Below are 16,442 nucleotides of genomic sequence, written 5' to 3'. Positions count from 1 at the left end.
GGACTACACCCAGTGGGTGCGCTGACGCGCCCCCACAGGAGATGAACGAAACAAATACGCACTTCGGCTGCTGGTCAGGTCCTCGGTTCTCCTGCCCAGCTCCTGAGCCTGGGAGTTGAAGGCGGCTGCACGGAGGTTGTGATACTCCTGAAAGATTATATAGGAAGCAAGGATAAGTTAAGTTGTCAGAACCTAGTAAGTTCCAAGCCGCCTGCGCAGCAGCCGGCTCGGAAATCGGGGACTACACCCAGTGGGTGCGCTGACGCGCCCCCACGGAAGAAACCAAAAGAACAAAATAACCAAGGCCAGAAGACTCACCCGGATGACGGCCCGCGTCGAGAGAAACTCTTGAGTGTATCGCTGCAGCGAGGCGGCCTGAGCTTGAAGCCGGTTCCGGACCTCCTGGGCCGCCGCGTTCAGCTCGCCCGTCCCTCCGCTGGGAGTCCACTCGGACGTGCTGGCGCGGGCCGCCTCCAGGGCCTCCGCCGTCTGGCTGGCGCCCGCTGCTCGGTGCGGTTCCGGCGCGGAGGCGCCACCCCCTGCGCGCCGGCGCAATGCCGGCTGCACCTCGAGGCTGGCCCCTGCCGCCGGCTCGCCCCTGGACGGCTGCTCTGGCGCCGCAACTGATTGGCCGCTTTGGCCCTCTCCAGTCGGCGCCGTCTCCACGAAGATCACGGGGTCCTCCCGCCTCTCCATCACCGGCGGGCCTTGGTCGACCTCCTCCGACGGGGGCACGGGAATGTCAGAGGCCACGGCGCGGAGGGGAGCAACGAGCAGGAGGCCGGTTGTGCGAGGCCTCCGCCTCCGTCTCCGCGGCTGCCGCCTTCGCCCGGGCCTTGGCCGTCGCGTCGGCCTGCTCCTTCGTCGCCTGGGCGGTCCTTCGCTCCGCCGCCTCCCGCTCCTCCCGCGCCTCCCGCGCGTTCCGCTCCGTGGCCTCCTTAAGGTCGGTGCGGGGATCCACGCGGCGGGAGCTTGAGGACCCTCCAGTCGGCCCGACTACGGAGCCGCCAGGACCTCGCTCGAGAGAAAGCGGCGCCCTGTCCGGCAAGAAAAGAAAGGTTTAGAAGAGTTTCGGACGAAGAAGACAAAAAATATATACGCAAGACATTCGACGACTTACACAGAGATCGCCTGCGGCTGCTTCACCGCCTTGCGGAAGCGGGCCGCCTTCGTGGCCGCCTCATCCCGCTTGGTCGCCGCCGTGGAGGCCTTGGATTTTTTCGGCCGGCTGCCGAAGAAGGTCGACGCGGCCCGGCGCTTCTGCGCGCCACCACGGGCAGCCGGCATGGCAGACGAGCCCGCGCCTTGATGATTGGGCGCCGGCTGGTGGTGCGGGGCGACTTCGACCTTGTTGTCATCCGGCCAGTCCTCGAAGCTGGCCCCGAGTCCCGCACCTCCGGCCTCGTCGCCTTCCCCCACGATGGCGTCTTCCATGGCGGCCGCTCCCAGGTCCAGATCGTCGGTGTCGTCCACCGTGCGGTCGGGGAGGAGCTGGCGCTCTACCCCCGCGGCCCCGGCTGTCGGCGGGAGAAGAGGGTTCTGCAAAAGGCAAACCAATTGATCAAGAGTCGGCTATCATGAGGCCGGCTACAAAAAAGGAAGAAAAGAAGAAAGAACTTACGGCAGGCGGAGGGTTGGCGCGGGAATACGGCTCCTTGCCGTATCGCCAATCCTCGGCGAGCTTGCAGTTGGAGATATAATTCAGCATGAAAGACACCTCTGCGTGAGGCATCTCCCTGGTGCTCAGCCAGCACGGGTCGAAGCGGCCGCTCATTTGGCAGATCATGTGAGGCCGGCCTTGGAGCGGAAGAACCCGACGCTCCACGAAGGCGGCCACCAAGTTGGCTCCGGTCAGGCCCTCCGACTGGATCATCACCCGAAGCCGGGAGACGGCTGCGTTCCCGGCCTGAGACAGCGACCTGGCCCGGTAGCTCCACGAAGGCTGCCTCCCAGCCGGCGGGCCGGCTAAGTAATCCGGCAGGTTGACGTAGTCGCCTTGCTGGGCGACGTTCTTCACGTAGAAATAAGACTTCTGCCAAAGCTTCACCGACTGGATCAGCGGAATGGACGGGAACGGATTGTTCTCGCTCGCCCGCCTCATGGCAATGAAGGCTCCACAGGGGGCGGGCACGCCCGCGACGACGGTGCCGAGCTTGCTTTGGAAGAACTCCCCCTAGAGCTCGAGCGTGGGGAGAACTCCAAGAAAGCCCTCGCACAGGGTGACGAAGGCCGACAGCAGCATCACCGCGTTGGGCGTGAGGTGATGCGGCTGGAGGTGGTAGAACTAGAGGAAGGCTCGAAGGAATCCGCTCGCCGGGAGGCCGAAGCCGCGCAGGCAGTGCAAGCGGAAGATCACACGCTCGCCCTCCTCCGGTGTCGGCGAAATCTCCCTCGCCGGTGCTTGACGAACCCGCACAACGTTCTCGCCGGGCAGACGCCGCGTCCGGCGGAGGAACTCGACGTGGTCCTCGTGGACGTTGGAGCCATCCCACGAGCTCGACAGCGCCATGGGAGCGATGCGGCGGGGAGCAAGACGAAGCAACGGCGAAACGGCGCGGCAAAGGATTGCTGCGGCGGGGAGCAAGACGAAGCGACGGCGGAACGGCGCGACAAAGAGTTGCTACGGCGAAGAGAAGAAGAAGGAGGGCGAGAAGGGGCGGAGTGAGGGAGAGCGCGCGAGCCTCTGCCGCTCCCCCTCCTCCTACTACTTATAGACCGCGCGGCGGAGTCGAGGAGGCGCGGCGTGGGGGAACGTGGGGATCAACTGCGCCCACTCCCCCACGTCCCGCGATTATTGTGCCTTGATGGCAGAATAAAACCGCCGCGGGAGGGCGAGCGGTCCATGTGGGCCGCAGAAGATCCGTGCTCGGACCGAGGCCTGCGAGTGGCGGGCCCGGGCCTGCGGCGGCGTCCCGTCGCGCGCGTGCGTTGGCAGGATTTCCTTGCCACGTGGCCCGCGTTCCCGCCTACGAGAAACGGAGCTTTTCCGAAGACGGCGTGCACGAGCAAAGCCGGCCCCTCGGGATAGGAAGCTGACCTAGCTTCTCGTCCCTTTGTCAGCCTCGAAGCTCGATCAGCTTCGGGGACTACTGTCGGAGTAAATAACCATGGGTAGCCTAGCCGGCTCCCCCTGGCCCTTCTGAAAAAATTACGAGCCGATTCGGCCCTAAAGAATCCGAGACACAGGGCCGCCTTCCCCTTGCCGGCTGTCTCTAGGCCGGCTATCGGAAGGCGGCCCGACTTCAGCCCTCATGAAGAGAAGCCGCGGGAGGGCCGGCTCTGAGAAGCCGGCCGCGAGAAGGCCGACTCCAAGAAGCCGGCTCCCATAAAGCGGTCAAGATCGTACCCTCGAAGTCTGCATCCACATAACGGCGATGTGACGGGGCGTGGCTATAGTGAAGCATGCCACCCCCGAATCCCGGAGCACGCCTGGCACAGTGCACCGTACGAGTGGCCATGACCCGTTCGGCGCAGCATTGTTGCCACGTTGACCCTGATGTCATCCACGACGGGCTACCAGTACGGCCCACGGGCGGTGGGCCCCTTCGGGCAGAGAGACACCCGAAGGCGGCCAGACCTCCCCTAGTCGGCCCAAGATAGAGCCGGCTCCCCACAGCCGGCTTGCCACCTCCCTCGAAGAAGACGCCCCATTAAGGAGACAAGACGCGGTGGGGCTACAGTGATCGCCCACCGGGCGGCGGCACTGTAGCCACGCCCACTTCGGCGAAGCCCTCGCCACCAAGATTGAGCAATAGTAACCAGCCGCCGACAAGGCCCTGACAGTGGGGCCTGCCTGTCGACCAAGGAGCCGGCAGCCGGCGGGACCCACTGGCCGGCGGGCCCCAGCAGCCGGCGCAGAAGCCGGAGAGCGCAGACACAGACGGCTGGGCCCCGCGCCTAGCCGGATTACCATTGTACCCCTGGGGGGTAGGCCTATATAAACCCCCCGGGGCATCCATGCAAAGAGATCAAGCCCTGCTAGTCTCAGACACCACATAGGGAGGAGAAGAGAGCAAGCCGTGCCCTTCTTCCTCCTCTCGCCAAACAGCTCAGGGAGCACCGTGTAGCTACTTGTTCATCTAGTGACCATGCGGAGACCCCGCAGAGCAGCAGTAGGGGTATTATCTCCACGGAGAGCCCCAAAGCTGGGTAAGATTCGCCGGCGTGCATGTCTTCGCCTCATCCCTTTCCAGGCACCGGCGACGTCTTATTGGCTCCCACAATGATAAGCCACCCGTTGGCATATGTCGCACCTACCACCCGACAAAGACATGGTTTCAATGTCAACCATGCTTGTGAACGGCAAGTATGAGGACTGTAGTAAGGTTGGGTTAAACCCCTTCTGTAAACTTAACCCGGCACCAGAGGTGAGAAACCCCTAACCTCTTTCTCTTTTTGTGTTTTCCTCAGTAGTTTTAAATACTCGCATGACCTTTTATCATGTTTATTTGTTTACAGGCCAAATCCGACTTCTGGAAAGCCAAGTATGATCATGAAGGTGCCAATAAGGCTAGAGCCGCCGCCATAGCCGCTAGGAAGACGACTCGGAGGTCCAAGAAGAAAAGGAGCACTACTTCGGACCTGTTAAAGCTTGACGATGGTACTAAGTCGGAGGTAGCCCTTGACTCCCTTGGCCATTTTTTAATAACCTTATTGACACTGACTATTGCTAGGACGACACGGGGGCCAGTCAGGCCGTAGAAGAAGAGGTAACTATTTCCTCCAACTCAGCCCATTTGCCAAGACAGAAACTTCGACTGGTAACCCGGAAAGTAAGGTTTTCGCACCCTTTGGCTTATTTGGACCCTCATTTTCTTTTGAAAAAGCAGCAACATGAGAGCCGCCGTCAGGCCCGGAATAATGACGACGATGAACCGCCTTCCATTTTACAACAAACTCCTCGAAAGCGCCAGAATGAGGTTTCTTTCATCTTCATCTATTTCTTTCATTAATGAATCCATTCCCTTGCCTCACTGACTTTATTTTACCTTTTACAGGAGGTTTCTCGCTCTTCTGGTGACTCATCTCAGACTCAGTTTCCGGCTTTCAAAACTGCTCCTGGGTAAGGAACAATCAGCTTTCCTATGTATCTTTAAAAACTGCATTCTTATACTAAGTGTCTCATAAAACTTTTCTTAGGGGCCAATCCAAATCCAAGAAGGCCAAGGTGATTAAGCCGTCAGAAGACCCGAAGGTTCCTGCACCTGAGCCGGCCATGCCAACTCCTCCCTTTGAAACTGAAGCACCTGAAGACCCGGCTGTTCATACTCAATTGGATCCTCCTCAATTGTCAGCCGATGAGATCACCCTTAATCCGGCTATCACTGAACCATCTCATTCAGCTAACCCGCCAACAACTTCTGATACTGACGTGTTGATTACTGGTAGCCGATTTGTTGAACCGGGGACCCCCACTGTGTTAGCCCGGCACACTCCTAAACAAGAAGCCTTGGAGAAGCAGAAAGTGCGTTTTGATATCTCTCACTACACTCATCTGAATGCTAGTGACATACTGTCTGGCTATCTCAGTCATGTTCATTCCAGCCGTGAGTCGAAAATTGAGATGGTCAAGCAATTACAGCTCAAATATGAGGTATGTTCTCCGGTTCACTTATACTCTGCCAGCCTCCAAGTCTTCAGGTGATGAACCTTGATGATCTGTAGACTTTATGATACAGGTTGATACTTTATCTCTAAGTTTTTTCGAAAGTCCAACAAAGTAGTGTAAACTTCACCTGTAGTCCCCAAGGGCCGGCTCAATTTATCATAAATGAACCGGTACTTAACTTCATAACTGTCTTTTACTAGTCCCAATAAGTATTGCAATCTGGCTTAATCTTGAGAAACTTTCTGAATATCATGCATTAGCCCCCAAGTGCCAAATGCTGTTACTTTGTAAAGCACTTGGGACTTAAAACATATATGAGTCATAAAAAGCTTTGGCAGACATTAGCCCTCAAGTGTCAAGTGGTATTGCGGTGCATAGTACTTGAGACTTGAACCCTTATATCTTTTAATTTAAGCCTTGACACACCTTTGTATGTTTTGTAGAACGCCCTATCTGAATTGAGCTCCCAATTAATTGATGCAAAGACCCGACTGTCGGAGCAAGAGGCAGAAATCAAGACTGCTGACTCCAAACTCCAATTGAGTCTTTCTGAGACAGAAAAATTGAAGACCAGCTTGACTGCAAAGAAGAAATCCTGGGCCGAAGAAAAGACATTGCTAATACAACGTGCTGAAACAGCTGAAGCGTCTCTTGAGGAGGTTACCACGAGCTCACCGGCTTAAAGAACCGGGTGTCTCAAATGGTTTCCGCCATCTTTGGTAAGTCATCTGTATTAATCACTTATACCTTCTTTTGACCCGGAATATAAGCTGCTGCTGAGCCTTTGTTTTAAAAAACACTCGCAGGTCCACGAAGCAAAAATCTGAGCCAAGCCAGTGTGACCAAATTGAAGGCGGTTTATACCTTGGTGGAGCAATTATATACTGGCGCTCAACGAGCACTTGCCACCATCTCTCCTACCAACCAAGGACCCAATCGGTTGAGTGATGTCTTGAAGAAGTTGTCAATCTTACCTGCCAGGTTTCAAGAGGTCAAACGATCCTGTGCCAGAGCCAGAGCCCTGACTGCCCTGAGCCGTTCCAAATCCTGGGTGCCAGATCTAGACCCGGCGGATGTAGCTAAGGGGTACCCTACCATGAAGGAAGACGGGACTCTATTTGAGCAAGATGACTTCATTGCCTGCGTGAGGGGAGTTCGACCTCAAGCTACCATTCTTGGAGATGAGACCAACATTGATAAATATCAGATGGGTTTTGATATGGAGAATAAGAAGATGGCGACTCCCTCTTATAAGGTGACATCTTATCCCGCTGGTTCGTCAACATACTTTTGCTCCGGAGGTTGATCCGGCCGGCCTGATTGATGATGAAGCAGAGTTCATTGCCCTGAACGGCTTTGACTGGTCCAATCCTAGCTTCCAATCAGTAGAAGGAGGTGAACCGGCGAGGGGAGAGTCATAACCATCTTGTGGGCTCTTAAAGCCTTGTAATAGATTTAGCTTCAAATTGTATGTGTTGCGTATGCCATCACACACAAATGTTGCATACTACTCTTTGCCAGCACATCTTTGATTACATCTGCAATGTTTTAACTTTACTCCTGCAAAAAGTCAAAGAGCTGGCCTGGCGGTTTAACACCGGACGGATCAAAAAACACTGGGTATCTGTCTTTATGAATTCACGTATTGGAAAATATAAACAAGACTGAAAAGAAACTTGTTCGTGAACAACACTGTCATACCTGTGTTTCTGGACTACTGCTTTTCATGATCCAATCTTTTTGAGAAGTCAATGCTTCCATACACCTAATGGCTATCATGCCTTGGCGGCTTATTGTCAAATAGTCAAACCGGCTTAATTAAAAACCATACTAATAGTTTAGATTTGAGACAATAAAAACCAGTAAGATAGTCGATTTCAAACAACATAAATTTTGGGGGTTTCTGATTCGAATACGATCAGTAAACCAGACCAAAGGGGTTAAGCTAAGATTCGAATATGATCATATAGCCCCCAGTGGCTTTGGCGTTGTGCCGATCAAGAGGGTACCGACAGCTATGTTCTCTTTGGTTCGAATACAACCTAGGTTTGAATAGGAAGCCCCCAAATGACCTTGAGAGGTTTTTAACGACCCTGATTCGAATACGATCCAAGTCAGATTCAAAAGGGGTTAAGCTATGATTCGGATACGATCAAGAAGCCCCCCAGTGAGTTTAGCTTTGAGCCGATCAAGAGGGTTATGACAGCTATGTTCTCTTTGATTTGAATACGACCTATGTTTGAACAGGAAGCCCCCAAATGACCATGAGGTTTACAGCGAGATTCGAATATGATCAGAAGACGGACCAAAAAGGTTTAAACTAGATTCAGATATGAACAGCTCCTTAATAGTCATTTAAATAATGAAAATAGTAAAGATATATGATCTTTGAATAGGAAAAAGACAGAGGTCCTCCTTTATTACTTATCGTAACATATACAATGTCAAAGTATGTACATGACGAGAACCGGTAGCTCAGGTGTAGTATGGCCGAAGCTGAGCAATGTTCCATGGCCGGCGGGTCTCCTCCTCCGACTTACGTGAGTCTTTGTGCTCGCGAACGTCAATGAGGTAATATGACCCGTTGTTTAAATTCTTGCTGACCACAAAGGGTCCTTCCCAAGGCGGGGATAGTTTGTGTGCATCCGATAGGTCCTGGATGAGCCGGAGCACCAGGTCACCTTCTTGAAAGGTCCTGGACTTAACCCGGCGGCTATGATAACGGCGGAGGTCCTTTTGATAAATTGCTGATCGAGCCGCCGCTAAGTCTCTCTCCTCATCTAACAAGTCAGTGCATCCTGTTGGGCTTGTTCATTATTAGCTTCAACGTAAGCCGCCACGCGAGGCGAGTCATGACGGATGTCACTAGGCAGCACCGCTTCCGCTCCATAAACCATGAAGAAAGGTGTATAATCTGTAGACCTGTTAGGAGTGGTGTTGATACTCCACAGCACCGAGGGTAATTCCTCTACCCAACAACCCGGCGTCCATTGTAAGGGAACCATAAGCCAGGGCTTGAGACCTTTTAAGATTTCCTGATTTGCTCTCTCAGCCTGACCATTAGATTGAGGGTGAACTACGGAAGAAACATCAAGCCGGATGTGCTCTCGTTGACAAAACTCCTCCATAGCACCTTGGGACAAATTAGTGCCATTGTCAGTGATAATACTGTGTGGAAAACCAAAGCGGAAAATCACCTTTTTCATGAACTGTACTGCCGTGGCTGCATCACACTTACTCACTGGCTCTGCCTCAACCCATTTTGTGAACTTGTCAACTGCCACTAAAAGATGTGTCTTTTTATCCTTGGACCTTTTGAAAGGTCCAACCATGTCCAGCCTCCAAACTGCAAACGACCAAATGATTGGAATCATCCGCAACTCTTGAGCCGGTACATGCGCTCGTCGTGCAAATTTTTGACATCCATCACACTACTGACCAGGTCCTCTGCATCAGCGTGAGCCGTTAACCAGTAAAAACTATGACGAAAAGCTTTGGCCACAAGAGACTTTGACCCGACATTATGACCACAATCCCCTTCATGGATCTCATGAAGTATTTCTTGACCTTCTTCAGGAGAAACACAACACTGAAACGCTCTAGTGACGCTGCAATGATACAACTCTCCATCAGAAATCGTCATCGACTTGGACCGTCGAGTTATTTGTCGGGCTAGGGTTTCGTCCTCTGGTAACTCGCCCCGGGTCATGTAAGCCAAGAACGGTACTGTCCAATCTGGAATAACATGAATAGCCGCCACTAACTGTGCCTCCGGGTCAGGAATGGCCAAATCTTCCTCTGTAGGCAATTTAACAGATGGGTTATATAAAACATCCAAAAAGGTGTTAGGTGGTACCGGCTTACACTGAGATCCCAACCGGCTTAAGGCATCGGACGCTTTGTTTTTTCTGTGGTCAATGTGTTCCAGTTGATAACCCTTAAAATGCCCTGCAACAGCGTCGACCTCGCGGCGATAAGCCGCCATGAGAGGATCCTTGGAATCCCACTTGCCTGACACCTATTGAGCCACTAAATCTGAATCGCCAAGGCACCGGACCCGGCTCAGACTCATCTCTTTAGCCATTCGAAGACCATGGAGCAAGGCTTCATATTCTGCTGTGTTGTTAGTACAAGGAAACATCAATCGCAACACATAACAAAACTTGTCCCCTCGAGGAGAAGTTAAAACAACTCCACCCCCCGAGCCTTCCAACTATCTGGACCCATCAAAATGAATCGTCCTATATGTGTTGTCTGGTTTCTCCTCTGGCATCTGCAACTCTGTCCAGTCGTTAATGAAGTCAACCAGTGCTTGAGACTTGATCGCAGTACGTGGCATATACTTCAAACCATGAGACCCAAGTTCAATAGCCCACTTGGCGACTCGTCCTGTGGCTTCTCTATTTTGAATGATGTCTCCTAGAGGAGCATAGCTAACCATACTGATTGGGTGACCCTGAAAGTAATGTTTGAGCTTCCGGCTTGCCATGAACACCCCGTAAACGAGCTTTTGCCAATGTGGATATCTTTGTTTAGATTCAATGAGCACCTCACTGACGTAGTAAACCGGTCGTTGGATCGGATATTCCTTGCCAGCCTCCTTGCGCTCCACAACAATGGCCACACTGACAGCACGTGAGCTAGCAGCTACATATAACAACAACGGCTCTTTCTCAATTGGAGCAGCAAGAACCGGCGGCTCAGTGAGCTGTTTCTTTAGATCCTCAAAAGAAGAGTTAGCAGCGTCACTCCAGACAAAGTCATCTGCCTTTTTATCATTTGATACAAAGGCATCGCCTTCTACCCTAACTGACTTTAGGCAGCAACGCGACCCGCCAAACGCTGAACGTCATTGATGCACACCGGTTTGGCCAGAGATGTAATTGACTTAATTTTCTCTGGATTAGCCTCAATACCTCTGTTAGACACCAAAAAAACCCAAAAGTTTGCCAGCTGGGACTCCAAAAACACATTTGGCCGGGTTAAGCATCATCTTGTAGACCCGGAGGTTCTCAAAGGTCTCCTTCAGATTAGTTACCAAGGTTTCCTTCTCTCTGGTTTTCACCACTATGTCATCCACATAAGCATGAATGTTAGCCCAATCTGACTGTGAAGACAATTCTGTACACATCGTTGATAAGTCGCCTGGGCACTTTTTAGTCCAAAAGGCATAGACACATAGCAGAAGGCTCCAAATGGAGTGATGAACACCGTCTTCTCCTGGTCCTTAACTGCCATCTTGATCTGATGATAACCTGAATAGGCATCCAAAAAACTCAAACACTTGCAACCCGCCGTAGCATCAATGATCTGATCAATATGAGGGAGAGAAAAAGGATCGGCCGGACAAGCCTTGTTCAAATCGATGTAATCCACACACATACGCTAGGTGCCATTCTTTTTTAGTACAAGCACCGGGTTAGCCAACCACTCTGGGTGAAAAACTTCAACAATGAAACACAACTAGGAAGCCAACTGTCGTGGAATTGTCACGACAGATGTCCTAGCGAAAAGACTTAGTCGTAGGGCCATCGCAACTAGGAAGCTTAAAGGGGTTAATCGGCACAAAGGACACAAGAGGTTTATACTGGTTTGGCCCCTTACGGTGAAGGTAAGGCCTAGTCCAGTTGATGTTGTATTGCTAGATTTTGATGACCAAGGAGCGAATCCGCTAGCTTGGCTATCGATCTCTTGTTCTTGTCCTAAGCCACCGCCGGGTCGTCCCCTTATATACATGGGTTGACGCCTGGCGGCCTACAGAGTCCCGGCCAGCTCATAAAACGTGTTCGGCTCGGTGACTTCTTTTATATGCATTTCTTTACAAGTCTTTCTTTACATGCGGCAGTTTACAATATTGGGCCTTAAGACGCCTCTGGGCTTAGGCCTTCTACAAGTCTCAATAAACTATCACCTTGAATATTACCAGGATTCTTTTGTAACCCGCCACTGGGGTTGACCCGGCCCCTCCTGGGCGGGTCATACCTGGTAGCTATATTCCCAACAAAATTGTTTTCTTCACTTATGGGTGGCATAGCAGGTAATATATAGCAATTGCAAAGGTATTTTTTAGACGGACGACTAGAAGCAATGATCGCTTTATTATTATTATTATTATTATTATTATTATTATTATTATTATTATTATTATTATTATATAGTAACACTATTCATCACCCAAGGTGTGGAGTAAGTTATTCTTCACCCGAAGTAATACTACGATCGTTTTATAAATAAATTACATTTTGAACACAATTAGTTACATTCATATTGATTCACTACATAAAATTTGACATAAGAAAACAAAAATATAGGTCATAAGACCAGAAAAAATTGCATTTTATGTATATTTTACACCTTGCTTTTACGTTTGTAAGTTTACGCAACATATTTTATGGCAATTATATATTTTCTTATGTTCCCTTTTTATGTATGAAATAAGACAAAATTTACGGAATGTAAAATCACAGTTCATTGATGTTAAAATAGAGGGGGGGGGTGAAGAATAACTATACCTCGAAGTCACATCCTAGAGTGATACACAATAGCTCCAATTCATCAATGTAATGTAGGCATATATTCCGTACATAGTCATACGTGCTTATAATAAGAACTTGCATGACATCTTTTGTCCTACCCTCTCGTGGCAGCGGGGTCCATAAGGAAACTAAAGGATATTAAGACATCCTTTTAATAGAGAACCAGGACAAATCATTAAGACATAGTGAATACATGAACTCCTCAAACTACGGTAATCACCGGAAAGAATCCCAACTATTGTCACTTTCGGGTATGCGGATCATAATACGTAATAGGTGCATATAACTTGCAAGATAGGATTAAGAACTCAAATGTATTCATGAAAACATAAAGGGTTCATATATGAAATCATGGCATTCGGGCCCTAGTGACAAGCATTAAGCATAGCAACATCAATCTCCGAACATAGTGGATACTAGGGATCAAACCCTAACAAATTGACTCGATGACATGACAAATCTCATCCAACTCCATCACCGTCTAGCAAGCCTAAGAAGGAATTACTCACCTCCGATGGTGAGCATCATGGAATTGGTGATGGAAAAGGGTTGATGATGATGACGTCAACGATTTCCACCCTCCGGAGCCTCGAACGGACTCCAGATCAGCCCTCCCGATGAAGAACAGGAGGTGGCGGCGGCTGCATATTGTAAAACATGATGATTCCTTCTCTCTGCTTTTTTCTACCCGAATGGGTATATATGGAGTTGGAATTAGGGTTTCCGGAGGCTCCAGGGGCTCACAAGTGTACCAAGCATGCCCTGGGGGGGCCTGGGCTTGTGGTGCCTGGGTGGTCCCCCTCTGGTAATTATTTTCGCCGGTAATTTTTATATATTCTAGAAATATTCTCCCTAAATTTTCAGCCTAATCCGAGAACTTTTATTTCTGCACAAAAATAACACCATGGCAATTCTGCTGGAAACATCGTCATTCTGGGTTAGCTCCATTCAAATCATGCAAATTAGAGCCCAAGACAAGAGCAAAAGTGTTTGGAAAAATAGATTCGTTTGGGATGTATCAACTCCCCAAAGCATAACTCATTGCTTGTCCTCAAGCAATTTAGTTGACAAACTGAAAGTGATAAATAAAAACTTTTACAAACTCTTTTTTGTTTTTATTGTTGTATATATATGCTAAAATAATGTTCATGTTTTCAGCAAAGATTATGAACTAACCATGTGCATGATAACACTTACGTCTCAGATTTACTCATACCAATGACATAACCAACTAGTGAGCAATGATAAGATATCTCGGATGCCAACAATTTGTCAAAACAATCATGATATAATATGATAACATGGTATCTCGCTGGCCCTTTCTGAGACCGCAAAACATAAATGCAGAGCACCTCTGAAGTTCAAGCAACGACAATACATTGTAATCATTGTAAAAGAGATCCAATCATGTCACACTCAACATTAACTATACTCAACGTGTAAGAATGACAATAGTGCGCTGATACGTCTCCAACGTATCTATAATTTTTGATTGCTCCATGCTATATTATCTACGGTTTTGGACTATATTGGGATTTATTTTCCACTTTTATATTATTTTTGGGATTAACCTATTAACCGGAGGCCCAGCCCAGAATTGCTGTTTTTTGCCTATTTCAGTGTTTCGGAGAAACAGAATATCAAACGGAGTCCAAATGGAATAAAATCTTCGGGAACGTGATTTTCTCACCGAACATGATCCAGGAGACTTGGACCCTTCTCCAAGGAACAAAAGAGGCGGTCACAAGGGTGGGGGGCGCGCCCCCCTGCCTCGTGGGCCCCTCGTTGCTCCTCCGGCGTACTTCTTCCTCCTATATATACACACGTACCCCCAAACGATCAGAACAGGAGCCAAAAACCTAATTCGACCGCCGCAACTTTCTGTATCCATGAGATCCCATCTTGGGGCCTGTTCCGGAGCTCCGCCGGAAGAGGGCCGTCATCACGGAGGGCTTCTACAACATCATAGCCTCTCCGATGAAGTGTGAGTAGTTTACCTCAGACCTTCGGGTCCATAGTTAGTAGCTAGATGGCTTATTCTCTCTCTTTGAATCTCAATACAAAGTTCTCCCCCTCTCTCGTGGAGATCTATTCGATGTAATCTTCTTTTTGCGGTGTGTTTGTTGAGATCGATGAATTGTGGGTTTATGATCAAGTCTATCTATGAATAATATTTGAATCTTCTCTGAATTCTTTTATGTATTATTGGTTATCTTTGCAAGTCTCTTTGAATTATCCGTTTGGTTTGGCCAACAAGATTGGTAGTTCTTGCCATGGGAGAAGTGCTTAGCTTTGGGTTCGATCTTGCGGTGTCCTTTCCCAGTGACAGAAGGGGCAGCAAGGCACATATTGCATCATTGCCATCGAGGATAACAAGATGGGGTTTATTTTATATTGCATGAATTTATCTCTCTACATCATGTCATCTTGCTTAAGGCGTTACTCTGTTTTTAACTTAATACTCTAGATGCATGCTGGATAGCGGTCGATGAGTGGAGTAATAGTAGTAGATGCAAAATCATTTCGGTCTACTTGTCACGGACATGATGCCTATATACATGATCATGCCTAGATATTCTCATAATTATGCTCAATTCTGTCAATTGCTCAACAGTAATTTGTTCGCCCATCGAAGAATACTTATGCTCTTGAGAGAAGCCACTAGTGAAACCTATGGCCCCCGGGTCTATTCTCATCATATCAATCTCCATCACTTTAATCTTGCTTTGTTATTTACTTTGCCTTTACTTTTTACTTTGCATCTTTATATCAGATCTCAACCTCGTAAGTGACCGTGAAGGGCTTGACAACCCCTAATCGCGTTGGTTGCGAGTAGCTATCGTTTTGTGCAGGTACGAGAGACTTGAGCGTGGCCTCCTACTGGATTGATACCTTGGTTCTCAAAAACTGAGGGAAATACTTACGCTACTCTGCTGCATCATCCCTTCCTCTTCGGGGAAAACCAACGCAAGCACAAGACGTAGCAAGAAGGATTTCCGGCGCCGTTGCCGGGGAGTCTACGCAAAAAGTCAATATACCAAGTACCCATCACAATCCCTATCTCTCGCATTACATTATTTGCCATTTTCCTCTCGTTTTCCTCTCCCCCCAATTCACCCTTGCCGTTTTATTCGCCCTTTCTCTCTATCCTCCCTCTCTGTTTGCCTCTTTTGCTCGTTTGCTCTTGTTTGCTCGTGTGCTAGATTGCTTGTTTGTCGCGATTGCTCAAGATACTACTAAATTGTGTGACTTCACCAATACCAACAATAATGATTTCCTTAGCACTCCGATTGCTCCTCTTACTGATGCTGAATCTTGTGAAATTAATACTGCTTTGTTGAATCTTGTTATGAAAGATCAATTCGCCGGCCTTCCCAGTGAAGATGTCGCTACTCATCTGAATAGCTTCGTTGATTTATGTGATATGCAAAAGAAAAAAGATGTCAATAATGATGTCGTTAAATTGAAACTATTTCCTTTTTCGCTTAGAGATCGTGCTAAAGCTTGGTTTTCGTCTTTGCCTAAGAATAGTATTGATTCATGGAACAAGTGCAAAGATGCTTTTATCTCTAAGTATTTTCCTCCCGCTAAGATCATATCTCTTAGAAACGATATTATGAAGTTTAAACAACTTGATCATGAACATGTTGCACAAGCTTGGGAGAGAATGAAATTAATGATACGTAATTGCGCTACTCACGGTTTGAATTTATGGATGATTATACAGAATTTTTATGCCGGATTGAATTTTGCTTGTAGAAATCTTTTAGATTCGGCCGCAGGAGGCACTTTTATGGAAATCACTTTAGGAGATGCTACTAAACTCCTAGATAATATTATGGTTAATTATTCTCAATGGCACACTGAAAGATCATCTAATAAAAAAGTGCATGCGATAGATGAAATTAATGTGTTGAGTGGAAAGATGGATGAACTTATGAAATTATTTGCTACTAAGAGTGTTTCTTCCGGTCCTAATGATATGCCTTTGTCTACTTGGATTGAGAATAACAATGAATCTATGGATGTGAATTTTATTGGTAGGAATAATTTTGGTAACAACGCTTATAGAGGGAATTTTAATCCTAGGCCATATCCTAGTAATCCTTCTAATAATTATGGGAATTCCTACAATAACTCTTATGGAAATTATAATAAGATGCCCTCTGATTTTGAATCTAATATTAAAGAATTTATTTCTTCGCAAAAGAATTTTAATGCTATGATTGAAGAAAAATTGCTTTGATGATTTGGCTAGGAACGTTGATAGAATTGCTCTTGATGTTGATGCTTTAAAA

The sequence above is a fragment of the Triticum urartu genome, chromosome 3, assembly GCF_003073215.2.
Source record: "Triticum urartu cultivar G1812 chromosome 3, Tu2.1, whole genome shotgun sequence".
In the NCBI taxonomy this organism is placed as follows: Eukaryota; Viridiplantae; Streptophyta; class Magnoliopsida; order Poales; family Poaceae; genus Triticum; species Triticum urartu.
The sequence above is the reverse complement of the archived record's forward strand: the minus strand, read 5'-3'. Positions refer to the sequence as shown.